Source organism: Eurosta solidaginis, chromosome 3, assembly GCF_040869045.1.
Source record: "Eurosta solidaginis isolate ZX-2024a chromosome 3, ASM4086904v1, whole genome shotgun sequence".
NCBI lineage: Eukaryota > Metazoa > Arthropoda > Insecta > Diptera > Tephritidae > Eurosta > Eurosta solidaginis.
In genome coordinates this window covers 100,612,459-100,638,541 of record NC_090321.1, presented here as the reverse complement: position 1 = coordinate 100,638,541, position 26,083 = coordinate 100,612,459, and the positions used below count along the sequence as shown (strand labels likewise).

The following is a 26,083-nucleotide window of genomic DNA, read 5'->3' as shown; positions in this document are numbered from 1 at the left end:
GTTTTTCGTTAATATTTTTTGACCGAGTTAAAATTTTTATTTTCCGCCTTCGAATTATTAATACTGATGTCAAGACGCGTCGTTTGACACCTCTTTCGATATTTTTGGACGCGTATTAGCAGTCGACCCCTCATATAGATTGTTACCTGCATCGGGACTGCGCCATACTCTCCTGCTCCGGGAAGGTATCGAATCCTAAGGGCGCCCCGTAGTCTACGCCTCAGCGCCCCTCACTACCTTCCAGCAGCTCTGCTGCTCAACAAGCCATGCCCCACGGCGCCACCAGCTCATACGGCCGCTTCCACTCATGCAATGCCGAGCATCAGCACCCGCCCCCGTCTTCTGCTCCCCTCTTGGAACCAACGCCTTTAACAACCCTCTCATTAGGGCCCATCCCTGTTGAAAAAGCAAGTTTCCTTGGACTCCCGTTAGAGGACATTGATGACAATTTGTGATAGGTCGCACCTTATGGATGGGGCGAAGCACTGCTACAACAACAACAACAAAATTAATTTATATACAGGTGGTGATGATGGTGAAGTCTTTCGAAATAGAAAAGGGTTTTTTTCTTTCAATGTGCAGACAATATGCGACAGCAAAATGAATATATTGGATATTGTAGCTCGATGGCCAGGATCTGTGCATGATTCAAGGATTTTTCGGAATTCGCGCATTTCCTATCGGCTTGAAAATAGGGAGTTCCAGAATGGCCTAATTGTTGTTGATAGTGGCTATGAAAACTCGAGCGTCGTGTTGACACCTCTTTCAAATTGTACAAATAGAGCAGAAAATTTATATAATGAGTCGCATATCAGAACACGTAATTGCGTCGAGCGCTCATATGGTGTGTGGAAACGTAGATTTCCTATGCTATCAATGGGCATTCGAATGAAAGTCACTAGAGTTCCTTACATCATTGTAGGAACAGCAGTATTGCATAATGTTTGCATTCGCTTTAATGATAAATCCGCACCACAACTTTCACCTGAAGTTAACGATGCTGTAATTAATGTTTTAACAGTCCCGCCAAATCGCTCAAATGAAGGGCGATCTCGAAATGACCATACCAGAGGAACAATAATTGATACATATTTTGCTCGGCTATAACTTCACAATAATAAGGCAATATTAAAGTATATTTTGCTTGCCTAGCATATTCATATATCCTTTAATGCGAAACAAAATTTTTAATACATATTTTCAATGGCCATGAGCGAACATATTTAGTGGAAGAGAAAATTCTGCATCCAAATGTAACCCGTCAGGGTGATATCGATATTTTCCAGCATAATGGTTACCGAACCAAATTTAGTACTACGCGCCAACATTTCGAAAACTAAAAAACTTCCAGCAACAGATTGATAACAACACTATATTCGATGGCATTGCGGCCAATCACAAACAGCAGCAGCTCGATAATGAAAACACCTTTAAAGTCAACAAAAGCCTTTGATATTCCTAAAGGAGAACGTAAGTAGAAATACATTTCTGTATTTTCTTTTTAAAATAAATTGTATTATTTCTTCACAGATCCATTCTATTAAAGCTAACTGGAAAACACCAACGCTACCACGTGAACTCAGTTCTTTCATGGCAGATATGTCTACTAAAAGCTACTAAAAGCGATTAAAGCACGTTTGAAGGGTAAGGAAGGGCGTATACGTGGTAATTTGATGGGTAAACGATTTCTCAGCACGTACTGTCATAACACCAGATCCAAATTTGCGTATCGATCAAGTCGGTGAGCCACGTGCAATTGCACAAAATTTAACATTTTCAGAATTGGTTACACCATTCAATATCGATCGAATGCAAGAGTTAGTAAATATCCTTTCGCTAAATATATTTTACGTGATTATGGTAAGCGTATAGATTTGCGTTTCCATCCTTAACCTTCAGATTTGCATTTACAATGTGGCTATAAAGTCGAAAGACATTTACGCGATGATGATTTAGTTATTTTCAATCGTCAACCTAAACTATATAAAATGAGTATGATGGGACATCGTGTCAAAGTGCTGCCTTGGTCAACATTCCGTATGAATTTGTCATGCACATCACCATATAATGCTGATTTTGATAGTGATGAATATACATATAAATTAAAATTGCTGGCCGTTTCTACGGTAATATTCAGGCTGTTATTAACAATTGGTTGTTATTGGAAGGTCACAGTATCGACATTGGTGATACAATTGGTGATCCTCAAACTTATAATGCAGATGGCAATTAAGAAAGCCAAAGATTATGTCATTAACGGTATTCAAAAAGCGCACAACATGGAGTTGGACCAACACATGGTGCGTTATCTCACGTGCAATGCATTTTCTTTTTATCTCTTAAACTTATTTTTCACTTACAGGTAATACTTTGCGTCAAACTTTCGAAAATCAAGTCAATCGTATACCAAAATATGCTCGTGACAAAACTGGTGGTTCTCCTAAGAAATCGCCTACCGGGTATAATAATTTAAAGGCTATGGTGGTGTCGGGTTCTAAAGGTTCCAATATTAATATCTCACAGGCCATTGCTTGTGTGGGTCAATAGAACGTTGAGGGTAAACGTATACAATATGGTTTTCGCAAACGTACTTTGCCACATTCCATTACGATTACGGTCCTGAGTCACATGGTTTCGTAGAAAATTCATTACCTTGCCGGCTTGACGCCATCAGAATTCTATTTTCACGCTATGGGTGGTCGTGAAGGTCTTATCGATACTGCTGTAAAAACTGCTGAAACTGGTTAAACGTCGTTTAATTAAGGCTATGGAGTCTGTTATGGTTAACTATGATGGCACAGTACGTAACTCTGTAGGTCAACTGATTCAGTTGCGTTATGGCGAAGATGGTTTGGCTGGTGAAACAATAGAATTTCAAAATCTACCTACCGTTAAGCTATCGAATAAAGCATTAGAAAAAAGATTCAAATTTGATTGGTCAAATGAACGTTATATGCGTAAAGTTTTTACAGATGATGTAAAAGATTTTTTTTTTTTTTTTTAATAATGTTTATTTATTTAATATTCATGAGCTTAGATACTAAAATAAACAATAGTTTCAGTTGTCTTGTTTAATATAGTTATACAATGACCTTAAAGGCCGTGGTTAAATAAAACACAAGGTTTAAAATTCCATTGGTTTTTTCAATTTGTCAATATTTCGGCTTCAGTCTGAAGCCATCTTCAGGACTGTAAGTAAACACAAATGTATAAAAAGGGGGCATTCATTTCAGATACATGGTATCAACTAGGTATACATATAAACGAGACACAACTTACACTTGTGGTTATTCTTTATCGACTGATCATATGTTCGGAAAACAAAAGTAAAATAAACATCAAAAATGTATACAATTTTAAAGTACAGTAAGTGTAAACTAAAATATGCACAAACAAATATATAGGGATACAAACAATAGAACAACGAATATGTCGTCATCCAACATTATGATTTGTTGATCCCAAGTATGCTGCTAGCGGAATAATTTCTGTACGCTGTTTCTTTCATGTGCGCCGTGAGACTTGCATTTTGTGTTGTTGCTTAAGCAATAAATTAAATTGCGATATGCATATGCGCATTGGTCTGTGTCACTTTTAAAATTAATTCTCTTATCATTAGGCGTGTTCATAATGTGGAGCATTTCCATGGTGAAGCGCTTATTATATTGTTTCTCTATGTCCAATATAGTAACATTCTGGAAATCGGGATAGTGGCCCGTATCCTTAGAGTGGGCCGTTAAGGCCGTTTTATTTTCCGAAGCGTTGTTCCTAAGTTTAATATTGGACTTATGGCCGGAAATCCTTGTCTTTAATTTTAATTTTGTTGTCCCCACATATACCTTCTCGCATAAGTGAGACCCGTCACCGTTGCATGAGATTCTGTATATTAGGTTGGATTTCTCATCCTTTGGAATTCTGTCCTTTGTATTACTGTAAATTTATTTCAATGTATTGTTGTATGTGAACGCTATTTTGACCTTTTCTTTGTCATATAAGTCCGATCTCTTGATCCTCTCTGCTATTCTTGGGACATAGGTTATCGCTTTGTATATTTTGTTATTTGCTTCTTCGGGTTTACGTTCATTACGTGCTCTGGTATAGAAATTTCGGACCAGTTTATTGACCAAGCTACTTGGAAACTCATTATCCTCTAGAGTTTTTTTGATGATCGTGATATTCTTCTTGTGGTACATTCTGTCGCTTATTGTAAGTACCCGTCTTATGAAACTTTTGGCGGTATTTATTATTGTACTTTTTTCGTGTTTTGAATAATAGTTAATTAGTCTTCCCGAAGCTGTGGGTTTTCTGTACCAGTCAATATATAATTTGTTGTTTCTCCTATTGATTAACGTGTCCAAGTACGGTAGTTGACCATCTTTCTCAACCTCTATTGTAAATTTAATGCTTCTGATGTAGCTGTTGAGTTCAGTGAGAATGTTTCCAATTTCTTCAGTTTTTACAATGGCAAATAAGTCATCTACATACTTTGTAAGTAGGCGTGGTTTGCTAGTAGTTTCACTTTCGAATCTTGTTAGCAGCTCCTCCATGACAATGTCAGCTATGACTGGGGGGGGGGGGGGGGGGGGGCTGGTGAGCCCATGGGCATTCCTGTACGTTGTTCGTATATTTTTTCATTGTATTTAAAATATCGATTCTCTTTTATGCAAAATTTCCCCAGAATTCCAAAGGATGAGAAATCCAACCTAATATACAGAATCCCATGCAACGGTGACGGGTCTCACTTATGCGAGAAGGTATATGTGGGGACAACAAAATTAAAATTAAAGACAAGGATTTCCGGCCATAAGTCCAATATTAAACTTAGGAACAACGCTTCGGAAAATAAAATGGCCTTAACGGCCCACTGTAAGGATACGGGCCACTATCCCGATTTCCAGAATGTTACTATATTGGACATAGAGAAACAATATAATAAGCGCTTCACCATGGAAATGCTCCACATTATGAACACGCCTAATGATAAGAGAATTAATTTTAAAAGTGACACAGACCAATGCGCATATGCATATCGCAATTTATTGCTTAAGCAACAACACAAAATGCAAGTCTCACGGCGCACATGAAAGAAAGCAGCGTACAGAAATTATTCCGCTAGCAGCATACTTGGGATCAACAAATCATAATGTTGGATGACGACATATTCGTTGTTCTATTGTTTGTATCCCTATATATTTGTTTGTGCATATTTTAGTTTACACTTACTGTACTTTAAAATTGTATACATTTTTGATGTTTATTTTACTTTTGTTTTCCGAACATATGATCAGTCGATAAAGAATAACCACAAGTGTAAGTTGTGTCTCCTTTATATGTATACCTAGTTGCATAACGTAAATTTTAATGACCATGTATCTGAAATGAATGCCTCCTTTTTATACATTTGCGTTTACTTACAGTCCTGAAGATGGCTTCAGACTGAAGCCGAAATATTGACAAATTAAAAAAACCAATGAAATTTTAAACATTGTGTTTTATTTAACCACGGCCTTTAAGCTCATTATTATTAACATAATGTAAACGCATAAGGCTATAAAAATTACCAAAAAAGTTATACAATGACTCTAGACGAGTTCTCATGTACTTGACGGTCTTCATATTGATATAATATAACATTTTATTAATTTATACAATTTAAATGTTACTGCTTTAACTTGAAGCTTTTTAGGTCCTTTATAATTATATTGCAAAGAAAAAACATGTAAAAACAATGCCTGATTAGCTATTTATGGGAAAAGATAAAATGATAAAATGATAAAATCAGGTAAGGTAAAGTTATGTCGGATGTCCGGCATGAGTTAGTGTTTGTGGTTATATATTGTTTAGCCACCAGCATTGCTTTATGATGGCAGCTGCTTCTAATTTGTCTCTGACAGAAACGTATGTATCAAAACGTTTGTTTTCTGCGTTAAGTGTTATTGAGGTCACTGCTTTTACGTTGGCTCTTCTAAAAATATGTTAAATGATCGGTATGTGATCTTGATTTTGTATAAATCCATTCCTGTCAAGGTAAAGGAATGATCCATTTTTTACAGTTAACGAAAAGTATTCTTCGCTTTCGTAAAAGGGTGCACTTATCAAGGTGTTATTGGCCTTGTCGAGACAGCGTATTATGTGTCTTCTTGTCAGATTTATTATATGACAGTCAATTCTAGGTACTTTCGCTATACTATAAACCTTCGCATTTGATACGTATTTGGTATAGTTACTGCTTGCTGATCTATACAAGGAGGTGCAAGATCTCAGAATTTTCCGTTCAAATTTTCTCATTCTTTCCATGTATGATGGTGACATGTTATACCAAATCGGACATCCGTACGTAAGTATAGGTCTTAAAAGTGATTGATACATGATCGTTTTTAGCCTGTTATCCAAAAATTTAGAGGAGAACATTTTTTTATAAGCATGGAGCGCCCTAGTGGTTTTCTTTATTTGGTGGTTAATGTGGTCGTTATAATACAAAAATTTATCTAGATATATGCCGAGATATTTAACTCTATCGGATTGTTTAATTATACAGTTAGATTCGTTAGACAAAATTTTGAATCTTTTCCAGTATTTTTTAATATTTGAGTTGCATTTTTTGATAGGGGGGCGAAACAGAACAGTTTCACATTTGTTGGCGTTTACTTTGAGTTGCCAATCTATTGTATATTCTTCAACAGTATTATATTTGATTTGCAGATTTGTGTTTATATTAGCAATAGAACTGTCTGAGTGATAAATTACAACATCATCGGCAAAGGCTATAATGTTGTCTATTTTATCCAGCAAGTCTAGTATGTAGATGTTAAACAGAAGAGGGGCATTTACAGTACCTTGCTGTAGGCCATTTATTATATTAAATCCTCGTGTATTTTTTATACCGTTTGTATATACCGAGAATTTTCTATTAGAAAGCATATTATAAATTAATATTATTAACTGAAGGGGAAATTTATAACCAATGAGTTTTGTTATAAGTCCTTTTATCCACACGTTATCGAAAGCCTTTTCTATGTCCAGGAAGCAAGCTCCTGTGACGTGTTTTTTATTCCAGTTCCAGTTTATTTCGGAAACGAGAACGCTGATGGCATGAGTAGCCCATATTTAAAACCAAATTGTTTGGGGCTTATTAAGTCATTGTTTTCAATAATTCTATTGATATTTATATTTATTACTGCCTCGAATACTTTACTAATGTTTGGAAGCAAACTGATCGGACGAAGATTTTTAAGACTGTTTTTGTCTTTGTTCTTTTTGGGTATAACTATTGGCGGTTTTCCAAATGGGTGGGAAGTATTCATTGTTCAACATATTGTTGAAAAGCGTACAATATTCTAGAATTATGTCTGTTGGAAGATTTTTTAGGATGATATTTGGTATTTGATGTAAACCTGATTAGTAAGAATGAAGAATCTTTCGGTTTGTTCTTCGGTAAGGTTATTTGCCCTTTTTTCTGCTCTAAATGTTGTTTTGGTTACCCCGATGCTATCAAATAAAGTTTTAGTCTTTAAAAACTCATTGAAGCATTCTCCAACCTGTGAATGGATTAGATTGTCAGGATTGTTTTCTTTTAAAGAGTGAATTGATTCAAGATGAACGCCAATTATATCAACTATATCTTTGTTATTTTTGATAATGTAGCCGTTAGTTGTGAGGTTCTTCTCAATTAAGTTACAATCTAGTCCCGCTTCTTGTATGAGTGGGGATGAAGTAAAGGGAATACAAAGGTGACTGATGGTCTCACTCTGATTTGGAAGAAATGATTTTTTAATGGAAGACATTTTAGAGGGATCGTCAGTCTTGATATAAGATAGTTTGAGTTCGAGTTGCTTATTTATATGAATTTTGATGTTGTCCTGAATTAGCTTCTTTATTAGTTTTAGTTTAGCTTTTTCTTGTTGTATAGCACTATAGGAGCAATGTACTTGTAGGCGGTTATAATTTTTTATAATGGTAAGGGTTCTACTTTTTTCTAAAAGTAGAGATTTTAAAATGGGTGTGTTTGCCAGTGTGTTAGTGATGCTGCCAGATCTTCTTTTTGGCACATTCCTTTCTATGGCGGTTAGAATTATTTTGTTTAGTTTGTCTAAGTGATGGTCGATTTCAACGTTTTTCAAGTTCCTATTGTCTGGTGTCCGAGCTTGGTTTTGCAGTTCTGAACTTAGGGTGTTTTTGAATTTTTTCCAGTTGGGTTTTTATAATCCAACGTTTTTATAACGGAGTTATCCAGCAATGTAAAGAAGCTCGTGCTGTCTCTGCGAGCAATTATTTCTATGGCGTTATGGTCGCTGTCATAGTTAAAGCATCTTAGACAGTTAACCGTGTCGTTGTCTTTTTGTATGTCTAATCTCTTAGCGGCAATACAGATGTCTAAAAACGAGTTAGATCTAAAGTATGAAGGAGATACGGAAGCGTACAGGTTGCATCGGTATTTTATCTCATTTGACATAAGCCAATTTCTAAGTGATTTGCCTTTAGGATTTTCTTGTGCATTTCCCCAGTCCGTATGCTTACTATTAAGGTCCCCTGCTAGTATGTAGTAGTGATTAGGTTGTTCAAGATTTAGAGCTTCGAAAACTGTATTTAGTTCCGTTTTAAATGCGTCGTTATTATTCCCCGCCGGATAATATGCTGCTATTATATATAAAATGTTATTTGGAGGCATGTGTATTTTTATTATGCAAGTTTCTAAGACTGTTAACCTATCAATTTTATGATTAAAAACTTTCGTAAACTTTATGTTATCTTTGATAAGTATCGCTGTTCCACCACCTCTCATGCCTACCGACCTATCTTTCCTTGTTAAGTTGTACCCAAGAAACTTTAATTTGTGCTTCGGGTTTAGCTTAGTTTCATTGAGTAATAATATATCTGGATTTCTCACCTTTAAAAATTTACCAAAGTCTAGTCTTCTGCTTAAATTTATAAGGGAGTTAACATTAAGAGAAATAATGTTTAAATTATATTTATTCAAAGTTTGTAAGGGCCTAACACTCATACAGAGTCCATTAAGCCACAAATTGCATCGACTCTGGCAGTCTGCAATTCTAATTGTTTCTGAAGGTTTGTAATTTGTTTACTTAGAGATAATATTGTATTTTTAGTTCTACTAGAAATGAGTTTTGTAGGTTTTGGTTATTGGGAGTGTCAAAATTGACCTGCGCTACTCTAGCTGCGTTTGCATAGCTTATATTAGGATTAGTAAAATTAGAGTTGGTTGTGTGGGTAGCTTTAGCCGTAGCTAAACTTTGTTTTCTCAATCTCATTTTCTGCTGTAGCTCTTTATAACGCTCACAGCCTTTGTAGGATGCTGGGTGTCCATGCTTCTTGCATAGTACGCAGTAAGGATTTGGTTTTTCTGCAGAGTCTCGTCCAGGAGAAGGGCATTCTTTGCTGTTGTGTAGCCCACTACATTTCACCTACCTGGCTGCCATATTGCAATTGGCAGCGCTATGGAAACAGTTTTGGCAATTCCTACATTGTGGAATCTCGGATCTGCGTAAATGTTCCCATTTGATACAATGGTATAGTATACATTTAATGGCCTTTAATTCATTCACGTTGCTGTCGGCGCTTACTTGAACCATGAATATAGGTAGCGTTATGTTTTTCTCTGTCGATTTTTTGGTAGTAAATTGACTTACTTTAAGTATTTTAAGGTTATTATTTTGATATTGACAAAGGTCATTAAAAATTTCTTCACATTTGGTATTGCCATTCAAGCCTTTCAGCGAGTATGTTTTAGTTTTTAAACATTTGGGTGTGTATGAATAGTATTTCACATTGGCTTTTTCAAGAACTCCGCGAACTCTTTTATAGTCTTCGAGATTTGTTAAGTAAATTGATATTTTATTTTGGTTGTGTTCTTTTATTTTAAAATTTTTTATCTTCAAACCATCTTTGATCAGCTCAATTATTTGTTTTGATTCTACATCAAATGTATTAATAGGTGAAATGTTTTTAATATTGCTTTTGTTTTTTGAATTTGTAATTGTTTTTGCTTCATTTTTGTTATTTACACTTGCAGGTGCAGCTTCGGCTGCACTAGTTGATGGGTTACAGTCGTTGTTTTGAGTATCAGCTCGTGTTTCTTCGCTGTTTTTGTTTAATTTGGTGGTATACACATATTGTTGAAATTTTTGGAATGCATCATTACACTCTTCCAGATCTTCATCTAGTATTGCATAGTAATTGTTTTTGCAATTTTTTGACATCGTGTTTTCTGTCACACTATCATTTCTTCTTTTTCTTGATAAGTCATTATTTGCAGTATTTATTATTTTATTTAGCAAAGAGTCAAGCGCATTGCGCTCGCACATAATTATGCCTCACTATTTCCGCCAGTTTTAAACCACTATTGCAACTTTTGAAACAATGATTACGATATTAAATAAATTAAATTTTCTATTTTTGCACAAGGCAACGAGAAGAACTATATCCGAATACGTGTTGTTCGCTACGTAGTCACGATCAAACTCCTGTTGTAAAAGAGTTGAGCGAAAGCGGTAATGCATTGATGCATTGCCCGAATTGGAAATTGAATGGGATCAATTGTGTCGCGATCGTGAAGCGCTGCGTGAAATTTTCCCCAATTGTTATTCGAAGGTAAAACACATTGTTTACTTTTTAATTAAGCAAAAACTTATGTTATAACTTATTTTAATTGAGTAGGTCGTATTACCGTGTAATTTGCAACGCATGATTTGGAATGTACCGAAAATCTTGCATATTAACAAACGCATGCCAACCGATCTGTCGCCTTTGTGCGTTATTAATGGCGTGCATGATTTATTACAACGTTGTGTTATTGTGGTCGGTAATGATCGTTTGGCAAAACAGGCTAATGAGAATGCTACGCTATGTTTCAATGTTTGGTACGTTCGACGCTCTGCACGAAATATGTAGCAGAAGAGTTTCGTTTATCGACTGAAGCGTCTGAATGGTTGATTGGAGAGATTGAAACACGTTTTCAGCAAGCACAAGCGAATCCTGGTGAAATGGTGGGCGCTTTAGCTGCACATAGTTTGGGTGAACCTGCTACACAAGTGCGTAATTATGGTGTGTTGATAAATATTTGTCTTACTTATTTTTTATTTGTATTGTAGATGACACTCAACACTTTCCATTTTGCTGGTGTATCATCGATGAACGTAACATTTCAAAATAAACTAAAGGCTTCCTCACTAACTGTTTTCTTCAGAGGCGGTGCTGCACGATATGCTGAGAAAGCAAAGAATGTGCTGTGCCGTTTAGAACACACCACATTGCGTAAAGTAACAGCTAACACGGCCATTTACTATGATCCCGATCCACAGCGAACTGCGATTTCAGAGGATCAAGAATTCGTGAATGTTTACTATGAAATGCCCGATTTTGACCCAACTCGCATTTCGCCATGGCTATTACGTATTGAATTGGATCGTAAACGTACATATAGCAGATAAGAAATTAACCAAGGCACAAATTGCTGAAAGGATTAATGCTATTTTTGGTAACTGATTTGAATTGTATTTTGTATTTCCAATGACGATAATGCAGATAAATTAGTACTTCGCATACGTATTATTTATTTATTTATTTACAGTCTTGTATACTTAGTTTCTTAAATTACATCTATGAGATCTCTTTATGTTATTGCTAATTGATTTTTGTTTTTACATCATTAAATTATCTAAAAGGCATTTTTTTGATTTTTTAAATTGATTTGATATTTGAAGTTAATTATTTTGTCAAGTTATGACGGGTCGTCTCCAATAGTTGTCCATGTCGTTGGACTTTTAATATAAAGGTAAAATAGTTAAACTACTTCTATCTCATTTTATGCTTTAAAGTTTCGAACTTTAAGTTTTAACTGTGGTCTTTAATGATATCACAACGAACCTTTCATGATTTCCAAGTGAGCTTTTCCTACATTGAGCATCTGCAACCTAACTAAACTCAATTCACCAATTTAAAATAAAAAACCAAGTATAATTAACGTGATGGCGCGACTTTCACGCGTTATTTAATTTTTTAAGTTCTAATTTAACTTTTTGTAATTTAAAATTTAATATCTCCATTTCAACCGCTTGCCGCTCCCTGCATTGGAGAATATCGAGCTCATGCCTCTCACGCATAAACTTCATTTGAAGCTCCACCCTCTCTTCTTCCTTCTTCGCCAAAGATACCTCTGCCTGCAATTTGGCTTCTGTCCATTTACTTTTAATTGAAGCCAAATGCTCCCAGGACGTGACTTTAGCATTTTTGTCACACTGTTTTTGAGGTGTCCACAGTGGTGTGCTCGTCTTCTTCCGCAGTGTGGCAGGACCGGGTACAGGCGTTTCTACATTCGGCTGTGGAAGTTCCTCGTTTTTATCCGCTGGAAAAGTCTAAATCAGTACTCAAACAACTACATAAAAATTTTAGGCAATTTACCATAAATATCTTCATTAAGGGCATCTGAATCGGCAGTATTCGGAATACCCTCCATCTCTTTCCCATTTAACATGGACAACATCCTCTCCTCCACACCTGACAAAGTCTGCGGTGTAGCAGGACCCCCGCCAGTTCCATAAACCGCCCTACGCTCTTCAGCTGCCTTGTTTTTTGCAGCAAATTTAATATTTTTATATTTTTTTTAGTTCTTTGCTTTCACGATAAATTTCGTTACTTGCGTTGAACTCCTGCGCAATTTTCTCCCAAGCATCGTCTTTATCTTTCAAGCAGATGCAATCGGTTTTTTTTCCTTCGATTATTCCCGCATATTTACCACACATTTCCAATAATTTGTTGGTTTCAGATGCATTAAAAGTGCATTTCCGCGACATATTGCAATTTTATTTTTAAAGAAATTAAAAAATTATCAAAACCAACTGACACCGTAACTGACAATACTTCAAATTCAGTGGGTGGCGTGTAATTAAAACGTAGCCAAAAATACTACTATGTATAAAACAGCTGATAAGGTTGTTATATGTCAAATGGTTTTAGTAACTAAGTTGGTGAAACCGAAAAAAAACTAAGCCGCAAATCTGGGCTAACTTAAGTTGCAACTAAGTTTTAGCCTAAGTCGAGTTGGTGACATCGGCCCTATATGTTCTTAGTTTAGCAGAACTCAATAAACAATAAAAAGCGTTGTTTTATAAAAATAGTTGATATAAGAATCATTCATCTTTAGTTATTAGAAATACTCGTTAAAGAAATAATTATAAATTTATTAGCCCGGGTCCATTTAAGAAAACATCGCTTTTTAGAGAGGTCATAATTTTAGGAAAAATAATTTCACTTTAACCACCAGTAGAATAGAAAATATTAATAGGAAAATATTTTTATTTTAACTTATCTACAAAATTAGGAAGTAATAGTCCATAAGAATAGGCTTAAGCCAATATAAAACATCTGGTAGCAACTCACATAATTTAAAAAAAAACAAAAAAAAACAGTTTCAACAAATCATTCCACTTTACTCGTCAAGCACAAACAAAAAAATCAAATGTCAACACATTATACTCAAACGAAAAAACAGATACAAGAATCACCATAACAGGTTCAAATGTAAAGAATGAAAAATAAAACCGTTTAAAAAAAGAACATAATTAACTCATAATTCGTATTAAGTACTCGAAAGTCAGCATACAACACATATGAAAAAAAAGAGAAAAGAAAAAGAAAACAAGGTCAATATGCACACATGACAAAATAAATAATAAAAACATATGTAAAGCAAACAAATAAATTTAAAAAAACTACATAAACACACAAATTCATTTTGGCATCAAGTTACCGTTACTTCATAAATGTTAAAGAATAAATTGTAAACACAAGCGGATTTTAAGTGGGTCGACATAATTAAAACTCGGGTGTAAAACGAATTTCAATAAGTAACACTTGATGCGAAACTTTACTCATAATTATAAATATACAAATATACAAAAAAAACACACAAAATAGTATAAAAAATGTAAACAACACTAGTCAGCATATTATAAACAATCGTAAACTAATGTAAACAAACAAAAACGGCATAAATAAACTCACCACTGTCAATATCAAATTACCGCTATGCAATAAATTATAATAGAATACAAAATCAATTAAAATCTTTTTTCTAACTCAAGCAAAATTCAAGTGGGTCATTAAGTCTCTGATATAGTCATATACAATTGTCTCCAATTATATAGGTGGATGGTGTAGCATTATGCATGGTGCCCTCTTATGTCAATACGTTTGTAGCATTATGCATCATGCTCTCCTACGCCAATACACTTTTTATGCAGACCACACCCAGTCATATTGCAGTCACATTACAATATCGACCTAAATACGTTACGATAACCCCAACACAGCGGCAGTTCAACATCACATACAATTGCCGACAGCAAGACCCATATCCGATTACATTTAACTGGCGCATTGACCAATTTGTTAATAGCGTGACCGAGCGTCAATGACAGTTTGTCAATGTGCCTCCCAAAATATCTAAATAACAAATTTCTAAAATTAGGTCAAATAATATGCTGACACAAAATATATGTATCAAGAATGTATATACCTTTTGCTTGTAAGCATTAATGTAATTATGTATGTGTCAAATAGAAAATTCTGTATAAATAGTAAGGCATTTCTACAATAAAGGCAATCACTTTTTAACAATAGCATATGGTTACAAAACTACAAGTATACCTGTATATGGTTGGTAACCAAGCATGAAGTTGGAGAAATTACTAGACCTTAGAAGAAATATGCGAATGAAGCAACGGAGAGTATAAAAGCAGAGCAAGCTGAGTAGTCAGTGTAATCAGTTTTGATTTAAGCACGCTATTGGTTGTGAAGTATAAGTGTTATTGTTAAGTACTTTCAAAGTAGTTCAATAAAAACCGTTTTGTATTATTGAATATTGGAGTTATTTATTCAACAGTTTACCGATGCGAACGTTAGCAGAAGGTTTGTAATAAGCGGAATTTCCCCAAATGCGTTACAATATTAATTCTCGGGCTTCTGGCGATCTTTTTTTCATTTTCGCCTGTGCCAAGTGTTTCACACTCTCTCTTTCAACTCCCTATTCCTGCTATTGAGGAACTTTGTCAACAACTCAATTCTGGTAATGATTCGACTGCTGTAACAAACACTGCGCTCACAGCCTCTATATCATCTTCTGATTTCTCTGCCTCTACAAATTCTGCTGCTACCGGCATCGCTTGCCTGAAGCAAAACGAAGCTGCTATTACTGCTGTCAGTGCATGTGAACTATATACTGCGCGTCACACAAATAGTGGCAGTCAACGAAAAGCTAATGATGTTGTTTCCAATAACAAATGCTGTAATGCCGCTGCTACTACTGAAGCTTGTGCAACCCCCAATCATGTTGCCGCTGAATCGGTAGCTGTAGAACCTGGTGATCCTAGGGAGGTAACTGCCGCTCCACCTCGTAGGTGCATTTTTGTATCACGGCTCCACGTATCGCTGACGGAAGCTGATATTTCTAACGTTTGCTCCAAGCTTAATGTTGCACTTAACAGCAACATTCGTGTTTATAATTTTAATTTTAAGTCTGCGAGGGAAATTTCTTCTTTCAAAATCTCAGTTCCGGAAAAATTTTTTTATAGGCTACTTAATTCTACTTTCTGGCCGTTACATTTTCTGGTACATTTGTTTACTACATAGAAAGTCGAACCGAGACCGCGCTGCTTTAAATAACTCAAAAAACTTGCCAGGCAACACTCCAAAAATGGTACAAACTTAAATTACGATTTATCAAACGCAAATAATATCACACTTAATATTTTTGATCAGAACGTTAGGGGGTTGAACACCAAACTAACTGAAATTTTTCTACATAGTCATGACGTACTCGTATTAACCGAGACTTGGTTAAAACCAACAGTATTTAATGCCGAAGTTTTATCGAGTTCGTTTGAAATTTTTAGAAAAGACCGACTGGCCAGAGATGGTGGAAGTGTGTTAACTGCCGTTCACACTAGGTTTTCCGCGGAGGAAGTACACTTTGCTGATTACGAGGGTGCTGAGTTGCTTTGCGTAAGAGTAAAACTTTCCTCAACCTACAAATATTTTGTATCAAGTTACATTCCCCCGCAATCTGACATTTCTTTATATTTGAAATATTCCTTAATAGTGAAATCTGTGTTCAGTACTGTCAGGGCCCGTGATTCTGTCATTGTACTTGGCGATTTTAATCTGCCATATGTGACGTGGAATCTTATAGAAGTGATGGTTGTTCCTACTTCTTCTCGTGCTATCTTCTACGAGTTCCTAAATGAATTAGCGGATGTGTGGGTTTTTTCAAGTGAACATTATTCAGAATAAATTTGGTAAATGCTTGGATTTAATTTTCACAGACGATTCATCAAGTTGTTTTGCAAAAGGATGTGATCCCTTTGCCCTTCCCGAAGATGTATATCATACAGCTCTTGCGATATTTACGGAATCTCACAATCTATCTGAGCTTACCTCCAATGTAGTGCGAAAGAACCCTCGCCGATTTCTGTTTAGAAAGGCTAATTGTTCTAAAATAATACTCGAAGTTTCGAAAATAAATTGGCCTGAGTACGATGGGGATATTGATGAGAGTATATCTCATTTTAATAATGTTTTATACGGAATATTCCAAAAATGCATGCCTATGTCCGAAACCACTGTAATTGCATCATCGGCTTGGAGCACTAAAGAACTGAAACGCCTGAAAAATGAAAAGACACGTTCATTCAACCGATACAAACAATCTGGATCAATGGCTGTCCATGCCGCCTACTCAATTTTACGTTACAAGTATAACACGTTAAATAGAAGTTGTTACAAGAACTATATCAGTAGGATTCAGAGCCAAATTTTTGACAATCCTAAGACGTTTTACAGCTTGGTGAATTCGAAAAGGAAGATAAAAGGGTTTCCTTCTACAATGAAGCTAAATGATGAGATTTCCAACGATAGCTTCGAAATTGCTAATATGTTTGCGGATTTCTTCGAATCTAATTATTCAATCACCTCTGATTACCCGCCGTCGAATTATCCTTTCAGATTGTCTCCCCTGAATTCCCAAGCAACCCATATATATGTACTGATGATGTTTTAACTCATTTGGAAAATCTCAAAATTTCTTACTCTAGTGGTCCGGATCAAATTCCGTCAGTTGTGCTGAAATCTTATGCTCGGTACTTATATAGACCTCTTGCCTGTTTGTTCAAAGCCGCCCTGAAGCAAGAGATATTTCCCAAGAAGTGGAAAGAATCATTCATAACACCACTGCATAAAAATGGAAGTAGAACGTGTGTTATAAATTATAGAGGAATAGCTAAGCCCAACAATATTCCTAAGCTACCTGAATCAATTATAACAGAACAACTTGAAGATACTCTACATTAGTTGACTTTTCACAACATGGCTTTTGCAAGGGTAAGTCTACGGTATCCAATTTGTTGAGTTTACAACCTTTATATCCAACAGTTTTAAGACTAATTGTGAAGTTGATGTTATTTATACTGATTTTAGTAAGGCATTTGATAAATTTTCGCATTCCATACTTTTATTCAAACTTGATCGGTTCGGATTTCCTCCATTGTTCCTCTCTTGGGTTTCTTCTTATTTGAAAAACAAAGTTATATTTAATAATTGCTGGTCTCGGTTCATAAACGTAACTTCTGGTGTTCCACAACGCAGCCTTGGTCCAGTTTTGTTAAAAAAAAAATGTAAGGCGCGATTACCTCCGAAGAGATTTTAGGCCGAGCTTCTCTTCCAATTTGCATCGTGCTCCTTTTTAATTTTTCCTACAAATTGGCCGGACGGGACCTACTTGTTTTATACCGACTCCGAACGGGATCTGCGAGGCAGATGAGTTTTCACTGAGAGCTTTTCATGGCAGAAATACACTCGGAGTGCTTGCCAAACACTGCCGAGGGGCGACCCCGCTTAGAAAAATTTTCTTCTAATTGAAAAACCTTATTTCTAAAATTTTGATGTTGCTTTGCCCGGGGTATGAACCCAGGGCATTCGGTGTGGTAGGCGGAGCACGCTACCATCACACCACGATGGCCGGCAGTCCAGTTTTGTTGCTGTTGATTATTAATGACCATCCAAGTGTTTTGAAGTTGTTGTTGTTGTAGCAGTGTTCGCCCCATCCAATAGGTGTGACCGATCACAAATTGTCATCAATATCCTCTAAAGGGAGTCCAAGGAAACTTGCTGTTTCAACAGGGGTGGACCATAATGATAGGGGTGTTAGAGGCGTTGGTTCCACATTACAACTGAAGAGATGGTTGGTGTCAGGCGGGGACACATTGCAAGCAGGACATACATTTTGTATGTCGAGGTTGATTCTGGATAGGTAAAAGTTTAACCTGTTACAGCATCCAGATCGAAGTTGAGCTAGAGTGACTCGCGTTTCCCTAGGAAGTGTGCGTTCCTCTTCTGCAAGTTTCGGGTTCTTTGAGTACAGGATTCACCGACCAATTCCCGACATAGAGGTCCGACGCCTGTTTGCGGAGTTCACTGAGGGCCTGCTTGTGTTTTTGGCTTCATACGGCGGTGTTCTTCGGTGCCGTATTTCCTCATAATGCTTACGGAGATTACTCCTTAAGCCCCTGGGCGGTGTTGGCTCATCAATCAGATGTCTGTTGGGATGCCCAGGTTTCTGGGTATTCAACAGGAACTGTTTGGTTAGCATTTCATATCTCTCCCTGGTGGGGAGTATTCTCGCCTCATTATGTAGATGGTGTTCTGGGAACATAAGAAGACAGCCCGTGGCGATTCTGAGGGCAGTATTTTGGCAGGCCTGTTGTTGTTGTTGTTGTAGCAATGTTTGGCAGGCCTGTAGCTTCTTCCAGTGAGTAGTCTTTAGGCTTGGCGACCATATCGGGGACGCGTAGCATGCAATCGGCTGGCCAATTGCCTTGTAAGTGGTAATGAGCGTTTCTTTATGTTTTGCCAAAATACTGCCAGCAAGAGATTTGGGGATTACATCGCGGCTCTGGAGTTTCCGTACAATTGCGGCTGCATGCTCACCAAAATGTAGATTCTGATCGAACTTCACACCCAAGATTTTGGGGTGTAAGACAGTAGCGTAGTGACATTGGCGTGGATGTTCAAAAAAAAAAAACATTTGTAAATAAGGTCGCTAATGATTTAGTCCGTGGCAAATTCAGGTTTCGCGAGGCGAAGAAACTGGAGAGATCCGGGAGATAGCTGTTTATTGTGTTACATAGCTCATCGATCTGTGGGCTTGGGCCTGTGGCCATTATTGTGCAGTCATCGGCGTAGGAAACGATAGTCACTCCTTCTGGTGGTGAAGGTAGCTTTGATATGTAGAAGTTAAACAAAAGTGGGGATGGGACACCACCCTGTGGCACCCCTTGTTTAATTCTTCTTGGTTTGGATGTTATGTTCCTGAATTGCACCGATGCTTTCCGACCGGTCAGATAATTTGCGGTCCGCCTTTTAAGACTTGGGGGAAGGGCAGACCCTTCCAAGTCTTGCAGTAACGTGCCATGGTTGACCGTATCAAAAGCTTTTGACAGGTCTAACACAACGAGTACGGACAGTTGGGGGTTTTGATTTAATCCGCAATATTAAATTTTTTAAACATTAGTAATAGCATTTTTTACTTTATAAAAATTCCCTCTTTTGCTGAGTACGGTATGATTCTCGAGTTGAGCCACTGGTTAGAAACAACTCTTGAGATTTTAGGAGTATGCCTAGTTATCAACATGAGCTCTAAACCACGACAGTGTAGGGAGCTTCGAGCCAGTTACCTTACGTGCTGAAAGTCAGCTAACTTCAGACCCAGAAGAAGTTGCTAACAAATTTAATACATACTTTACCTCGATTGGTAATTCAAGTTCAACCCTTTCTGATTCTCAGTTTGCAGCCAATCTACCCTATGTCAAGTTGCAACTAACAGTATCTTTTTTAACCCCATATCCAGCTTCGAAATCGCTAAAATTATAAAAACATTGACCAACTCTAGCCCCTGCGGCGATGACGGTATTTCAAATAGTTTATTAAAAAAATATCGCTCAATATAGTAGATATACTGAAGCCTTTATTCAATAAAAGTACAACTCAGGGTGTTTTTCCTGATGATCTTAAATGTGCCATTGTAATCCCGATCTTCAAGAAAGGGGATAAGAGGGACGCACGTAACTACAGGCCCATATCTCTACTCCCAACGATTTCCAAAGTATTTAAAAAGGCGGTTAAAAATAGAATTATGAACTTTCTGGTTGGATCGAACTTTTTCAGCCCCAAGCAGTTCGGATTTCGTTCCAAACTTTCAACAGAGGACGCTCTGCTAGATTTCTGCTCAAAGGTGTACAAAGCTCTAGATAGAAAAAATAACTGTGCTGGTTTAGTCGCCGACATAACAAAAGCTTTTGATATGGTAGACAGGGATATACTTCTGGACAAAATCCATCGTGCAGGTTTTCGTGGTTTTATGTATAAATGGTTTACATCCTATCTTTAAAATAGAATACAAAAAGTTAAAGTGGGTAGTTACTACAGTAGCCTGCAGGACGTTAATTTGGGCGTACTCCAAGGCTCTGTACTTGGCCTGGTACTGTTCCTGGTTTATATTAATTCAATTTTTTCAATTCCATTCCATTGAAAACGACTGCCTTTGCAGATAATCTTGCCATTGCGTATAGTACAACGAGCTACTTCGAATTAATCTATATATATTAAAATCTAATTCTGTGTGTATGTTCGCTATGAAAACGTATTTCCCACACTTCAATTATCACCAAATTTCGGCTGTAGGTTCCTTCGTTTTTGTTTTTTTTTTTTTGGCTATGCAAACGAACTATCAAAAGGGACGTGGTGTAGCATTATACGTCACACACTGTATTGTATCATTATATGCCACACCTACTGTAACATACTTGCGGCTTTACGCATAACAAATTCAAATATATTTTAGTAATAATCATATTACAATTATTGAACTAACCCAGACGGCACGGAATGCCGAATATGAGACACATATCACAGTTAATAAATTATACATATAAACACACAACACATTGCAATATACATACAAACATTCAACTAATTGTGGGAAAATACCAAAATATTCAAACTGATCTGCTGACGCTGCAAATTGTACAAAACTACATGTATGGAGTTATGCATACAAAACTACATGTATACAAAGACTGTATACAAACGTACATGTATGCATAACCCATTTCCTATGTACTTATTTTTAGTTATTAGTATTAAGATATTTATGAATGTATAGGTTAAGTAAATTAGTATAAAAGACAATAATTTATTCAATAAAGAGGAGAGACTTAATGTCGCACAATCAAACGTGCAACGTCTTTCAATTACGAATATTTCATGGCGATCCTGCCAGGAGGAACAAAAATCAGCACAACTGCTAAAACGTTCTGACTGGAGAAGATCCTGCCAGCTTGATCTTAACTTAGCTGAAAATTTGCTCATAAGCAAAATTCGCTAGATCTTGCCTGGACAGAGATCCTGCCATCTCACAAACAGCTCACTAACTGCCAAGAATTTGAAAAGAAAGGACTAAAGATCCTGCCAAACTAAACTAGTCCTGAACGTAACAAGATACAAAGAAAGAAGATATTTTACGCTACAAACGGGATTCAAAAAATTGTTTGCTAACATCATCAGGAGCTGAACAAATTAAAACCAAAATCATCAGTTATGAAAATTGGAGCAAATCAGAATCGAAGGATGACTGGTCAAGTAAACGCATAAGCGAAGTGGAATAAAAAGGCAATAAGGAGAAATCTTCAGCAACAGCAAATTAACGGCAAACTACATCCAGACCGACAAGGAGTTATAAATATTTAAGTATACATTTTTAAAATCAATTGAGCGGCCTCAGGGACGCTAAACCATTAGCAAAAACGAAAGTTTTTGCTTAGGATTTTTTTTTTCTCTCTTTAAGTGGGAAATAAAATTAATTGAAAATTCTTTTTTAAACATTGAAGAAATTTCCTTTAAAATATATAGAAAAACTGCACTATTTAATTTTGAAAAAAAAAGTGTGTAGAAACAATTTCTTTTGAAAAAACAAAAAAATAAAATAAAAAATATAACTTTAAAAGTAAAAGAAAAGTAAATTGGAATATTTAGGACAATTCTATAACCTCTAGAGAAATCCCATAGAACATTTTAATAAAATTTAAAAATTTAAATTACTCTGTCCATTACTATTAAAATGCAAAGAAACTCCTCAGACCTTCCTCTCTATTGGTGGGATGAAAATACCCGACACACTAGGGACCTACCCAAAGAACTAGAGAGTTTAAAGAAATTTTGGAAGACAATAGGTATGGAACGGGAACCCACAATTGAGGACATTATAAACCCCACTACCAGGGTGGAAGAAATAATGCGAATGATGAGGAAAGTGTTCCCCAACAATTCCAAATGTTAGGTAGCACCTGAAAAAAAATTTTATAAAACAAAAATATCTAACTTCCTATTAAAACCTTCAAGATGTCTTGGTGGACAAAAATAGCCCAAGGCATTATGGTAGCCATAGCTGGCTACGAAATAGGAAAAGAAAGCTCTGAAACAAGAGATAACAAAATAATCAAGTATGAGCCATCAACTAGGGTAGATACAGAAAGTACTCCGAACATCCCGGATGTTTGGTTAGCAATTATAGGTTGCGTATTCATGCTATTAATCATCACAATAGCCATGATGCTCAAAAACTATATGAAGCACAAATTTAGGCAGGTAAAACCCGCCACAACTCATATCTAACCCATTACCAGTACCAAACCAAAACTGAGGAAGAGCGATAAATTCAAACCCAAAATGTCACAATCGACAGTAAAGGCAACCCTGCCTAAAGCGAACAGCAAATCAAAAAAAATTAGCATAATTCCTTTGATGGCTCCTGACAAAAATAGTCATGAAGCCATAGGAAAGTCTAGGACAGTGAAAGTAAGCAAAACCTAATGAAAAAAAAATAAAAATATATACCAATAATTTTTCTACCCAGCCAATATTAACAACTAAAATGAAGAAAAGTCACAAAGAGAACCTATATTAAATATATATGTTAAAGCGCTATATAAATTTGCAATAAGACATGTCGCGCTAGTTTTCATCTTAGGATAGAAAAATGGTAGCGTAGGAAATACAAGAAACCTGATTGTAGATGATAAAATTGACTTAGGACAATTACTTATCAGGCTGTACACACGTTGTACAAATGCCGCCAATACAGGACTTGGTATTTATATGAAAAACACAGTTGTCCTCAGGGACAAATTGGTGAAAAATAATTGATTATTTACTTGAGTAGGCAAATGTAAAACAATAATTGATAGTTCTCTAAAATATAATATATGCATTAACCAAAGAGGTTGTGCACGTGACAAATCCCGGTATAAAAATAAAAATTAATTCTTCATAAAAGTTATGACGATTCTGTACTGGTGGCCGCCGCAGAAATCGCATGACAAATAAGATCAAATAAATTGCTGGAAAAATAAGAAAAATAAATTAAAAGATAGAATAATTTTGCATCCACTATACCTTCTTTCCATTAACCAGCTAAACTACTACAACAAATACAAATTACCTCGCTCTTCCACCAGCTACAGCTACAAAATTTTCCGAATAAATAAATGTAACCCTAATAAAATAATATAACAATGAAAAGGTGTTAAAATATGTATATAAATATGAAGTGTTTCAGCCATAAAAACAACGTTTATAGAAATCATAATCTTAGGAAAATTCCGATAAAATAGTAATAGGAAATATTTTTACGCTAAATAGAATTGAATAGCAGTAAGAAATAGTCTTATTTCAAAATCCCCAATAGATTAGAAAATATTAATAGCAAGGTTTCTTCTTCTCTAACCTTAGGTAAATAAATAATAAAAATTATTTCTATATTTTAAAAATATTTTTATTTGCCTTCAAATATTATAATTTATTAAATTTTAATGAGCTCGAGGTAGTTTAAAAAATTGAAACACAGTTTATATTTTTATATTTCAATTTTATTTGGTCGATATTTCGATCTCATTCTGAGATCGTCCTCAGGAAACAATTGAATATGTTTTAGTCGGTAAAACATATTCAATTGTTTCCTGAGGATGATCTCAGAATGAGATCGAAATATCGACCAAATAAAATTGAAATATAAAAATATAAACTGTGTTTCAATTTTTTAAACTGCCTCGAGCTCATTAAAATTTAATAAATTATAATTATTTCTATAGGAAACTGATTTGCATAAATCAATAAGTAATGGTAGAATAAATAATGGTAGGAACTATAAAAATAATTTAGAAATTAATAATAATAGCAATTATTATTAAGGAATTAATTTCTCTTGGAAATAATATAAAAATAAATATTCCAATTTACTCGATTTGTAGGAACATGCCGATTTTTAAGTGAGTCGACGCTCTTAAAGACCGGCTGTGCAAAACAAATTTTAAAATTCTTTACATGAAAAATAATTATTACATTTAAAATTTTGAAAAAATAAGTAAAATTTAAAAAAAAAAAAAAAATATTTTCTATATCTAAAAGTCTAAAATGTTGAAAAAAAATGGACTTATACAAAACAAAAAATATACGTAAACAATAATTATAACAATAAAAATAGCAAGGTCAACAGATCAAAAGCAAAGCAAACAACCTCTTTCACTACAATAAAATATCAAAACAATTGAAAATATGACAAAAAGTCTTATAAAATTGTTCACAAAACAATTATATAACACTTTCTTTTCTAAGGTGGATGGTGTAGCATTATACGTCACACACTGTATTGTATCATTATATGCCACACCTACTGTAACATACTTGCGGCTTTACGCATAACAAATTCAAATATATTTTAGGAATAATCATATTACAATTATTGAACTAACCCAGACGGCACGGAATGCCGAATATGAGACACATATCACAGTTAATAAATTATACATATAAACACACAACCCATTGTAATATACATACAAACATTCAACTAATTGTGGGAAAATACCAAAATATTCAAACTGATCTGCTGACGCTGCAAATTGTACAAAACTATATGTATGGAGTTATGCATACAAAACTACATGTATACAAAGACTGTATACAAACGTACATGTATGCATAACCCATTTCCTATGTACTTATTTTTAGTTATTAGTATTAAGATATTTATGAATGTATAGGTTAAGTAAATTAGTATAAAAGACAATAATTTATTCAATAAAGAGGAGAAACTTAATGTCGCACAATCAAACGTGCAACGTCTTTCAATTACGAATATTTCAGTGGCACCTTCCCTACAAATGGGATTTTTCAGAACTATGGCTGCCGTACAAACTTAAGTTATTTTAACACCTAAAGTTTGACTGTATTGTAGAGTTTGGCTGTTATGCTTTTTGGACGTTTAGTAATCTGCCGCAGTTAAAAAAAAAATTTTGTTTCAGTCTATCTACATCTACAAAAATCAAATTCTGTGTGTGAGTTCCCTATGAAAACGTATTTCCCATACTTCAATCATCACCAAATTTTGGCTGTAGGTTCCTTCGATCAAGACGAAAGTTTTTCATATTTCAGAATTAAGAATTTTAAATTTAAATGTTTTTGTTTTTTGGCTATGCGAACGAACTATCTTAGCTCCTAAAAATAATCATGTTAACAAAATTAATGATCGTATTCAAAACCAATTTCCTGGTGAAGTGACGAAATATAAATCGATCGACACAGTTACAGATGAAGATAAAATTGTGAATTAGCCAACTGAATTTCTAAACTCCTTAGAACCAAAAGAAATGCCTGCGCATATATCAATTTTGAAAATTGGCTCACCAATCATGCTTCTTCGGAATTTAAACCCACCAAAATTGTGCAATGGAACCAGACTTTGCGTTTAGAAATTAAGGCCGAATGTAATCGAAGCAACAATCATCAGCGGTTAAAGCAAAGGTGAAGATGTGCTCATAGCGCTTCCCAAGTCAGTCGGTTCCATGTACCGGAGCGACTCGGGATTTTTCCCGACCAAGGACTGTCATTTCAGTGTGACCCCATCTAATTTGTTTCGTCCCTCCCACAAATTGTCATCCTCCCAGCAGCTCCTTGCAGCAGG

General features: G+C 35.5%; 2 pseudogenes; one reads left to right on the top strand and one right to left on the bottom strand.

Moving 5' to 3' along the window:
- The window catches only part of LOC137245942 (importin-11 pseudogene), a 195,904-nt pseudogene that overhangs the window by 113,964 nt on the left and 55,857 nt on the right, over window positions 1–26,083 (bottom strand).
- LOC137247289 (DNA-directed RNA polymerase II subunit RPB1-like) lies at window positions 601–11,609 on the top strand (annotated as a pseudogene).